The sequence below is a fragment of the Haliaeetus leucocephalus genome, unplaced genomic scaffold, assembly GCF_000737465.1.
Source record: "Haliaeetus leucocephalus isolate CR32 unplaced genomic scaffold, Haliaeetus_leucocephalus-4.0 Scaffold154, whole genome shotgun sequence".
In the NCBI taxonomy this organism is placed as follows: domain Eukaryota; kingdom Metazoa; phylum Chordata; class Aves; order Accipitriformes; family Accipitridae; genus Haliaeetus; species Haliaeetus leucocephalus.
Genome location: NW_010972590.1, coordinates 2,261,593 through 2,264,315, shown reverse-complemented (window position 1 = coordinate 2,264,315; position 2,723 = coordinate 2,261,593).

Below are 2,723 nucleotides of genomic sequence, written 5' to 3'. Positions count from 1 at the left end.
ACCTGTGCTGGTAAACAAGAAGGAGAGGTGGTGAAAACAGACATGGAGAAAGCTGAGGTACTCCACAATTTTTTGCCTAAGTTTTCACTGGCAGTTGCTCTTACCACATCTCTTGAGTCCCTGAATCTCAAGGCCGGGACTGGGGGAATGATTTCCCACCCATCATAGGAGAAGATCAAATTCAAGATGACCTGAAGTTCCTGAATATACATGCAGTCATGGGACCTGATGAGAGCCACACTCCACCACAGCATCCTTCTCTCTAAATTGAAGAGATATGGATTTGATGGGTGGACTGTTTGGTGGATGAGGAATTGGTTGGATGGTCGCAACCAGAGGGTAGCCATCAACAGCTCAATGTCCAGATGGAGATCAGTGACAAGTAGTGTCCTTCAGGGGTCTGCACTGGGGCCAGTACTGTTTAATATCTTCATCAATGACAGTGGGATCAAGTGCACCCTCAGCAAGTTTGCAGATGACACCAAGCTGAGTGGTGTGCTGGACTGAGGGATGGGATGCCATTCAGAGGAACCTGGACAATCTTGAGAAATGGGCCCATGTAAACCTTATGAGGTTCAACAAGGCCAAGTACCTGGCTTGGGGCAACCACTGGTATCAATACAGGCTGGGGGATGAAGGGATTGAGAGCAGCCCTGTGGAAAAGGACTTGGGGATACTTGTGGATGAAAAGCTGGACATGAGCTGGCAATGTGTGCTTGCAGTCCAGAAAGCCAACAGTGCCCTGGGCTGCATCAAAAGAAGTGGTCAAGGGAGGTGATTCTGCCCCTCTACTCTGCTCTGGTGGGAACCCACATGGAGTACTGCATCCAGCTCCGGAGTCCTTGATACAAGAAAGACATGGACCATTTGAAGCAGGTCCAGAGAAGGGCCATGAAAATGATCAGGGGGCTGGAACACCTCTCCTATGAGGAAAGCCTGAGAGAGTTGGGGTTGTTTAGCCTAGACAAGAGAAGACTCTGGGGAGACCTTCTTGCAGCTTTTCAGTACTTAAAGAGGGCTTATAAGAAAGATGAGGACAAACTTTTTAGCAGGGCCTGTAGCAACAGGACAAGGAGTAGTGGTCTTAAACCAAAAGAGTGTAGATTCAGACTAGATAGAAGGAAGAAATTCTTTACAATGAGCATGATGAAACACTGGAACAGGTTGCCCAGAGAGCTGGTAGAAGCCCCATCTCTGAAAGCATTCAAGGTCAGGCTGGACAGGGCTCTGAGCAACCTGCTCTAGTTGAAGATGTCCTTGCTCATTGCAGGGGGGTGGGACTAGATGATCTTTAAAGGTCCCTTCCAACTGAAACTATTCTATGATTTTATGATTCTATAACATGTGAAAAGCTGTGGCAGTCATGCAAAGTCCCTAGTGACTGAAAAAAAGGGAAACATCATGCCCATTTTTAAAAAAGGTAAAAAGGACGACCCTGGGAGCTATCAACCAGTCAGCCTCACCTTTGTGTCCATTAAGATCATGGAACAGATCCTCCTGGAAGAGAGGTCAAAACATATGGAAGAAAGGGAAGTGATTAGAGACAGTCTACATGGCTTCACCAGGGCAAACTGCATGACTAATCTAATGGCCTATGATGGAATGACTACATCAGTGGACAAGGGAAGAGCTATGAATGTCATCTACCCGGACCCCTGTAAGGCCTTTAACAAGGTTCCACATAACATTCTTGTCACTAAATTGCAGAGATATGGGTTTGATGGGTGCATTGTTAGGTGAATATGGCACTGGTTAAATGACAGTGTCCAAAGACTTATAGTCAATGGCTCAATGTCCAAGTGGAAATGAGAAATGACTAGTGTCCTTAAGGGTACTAAAGGTAATGGGACCAAAACTATTCAATATCTTCATCAATGACAGACAGTGGAACTGAGTGCAGCCTCAGCAAGTTTGAAGGTCACACCAAACTGAATGGTGCAGTTGATATGCTTGAGGGAAGGGATGCCATCCAGAGGGGCCTTGACAGGCTTAAGGAGTTAGCCCATGAGAATCTCATGAAGTTCAACAAGGCTAAGTGCAAGGTCCTGCACCTGGATCAGGGCAAACCCCAATATCGGCACAGACTGCAAGATGAAGGGACTGAGAGCATCCCTGCAAAGAAGGATTTGGGAATATTAGTGGGTGAAAAATTGTGTATGAGCCAGCAATGTGTGCTTGCAGCCCAGAAAGCCAGTCATACCCTAGGCTGCATCAAAAGAAATGTGGCCAACAGGTCAAGGGAGATGATTTTCCTCTTCTACTCTGCTCTCGTAAGACCCCACCTGTACTGCATCCAGCTCTGGATGAGTACAAGAAAGAGATGAACCTGTTGAAGCAGGTCCAGCGGAAGGTTGTGAAAATGATCAGGTGCTGGAAAACCTTTCCTATGAAGAAATGCTGAGAGAGTTGGGGTTGTTCAGCCTGGAGAAGAGAAGGCTCTGGGGAGACCATATGGAGGCCTTTCAGTATGTAAAGGGGGTTTATAAGAAAGACAGAGAGACATTTTTTACTATGGCCTGTAGTGACAGGACAAGGGGCAACAGCTTTAAACTAAAAAAGGGTAGATTTAGATTGGACCTAAGGAAGAAATGTTTTACAATGAGGGTGGTGAGACATTGGAACAGGTTGCCCAGAGAAGTTGTGGATGCCCCACAACTGGAAGTGCTCAAGGTCAGGTTAGATGGGGCTTTGAGTAAGCTGATCTAGTGAAAGATTTCCCTGAC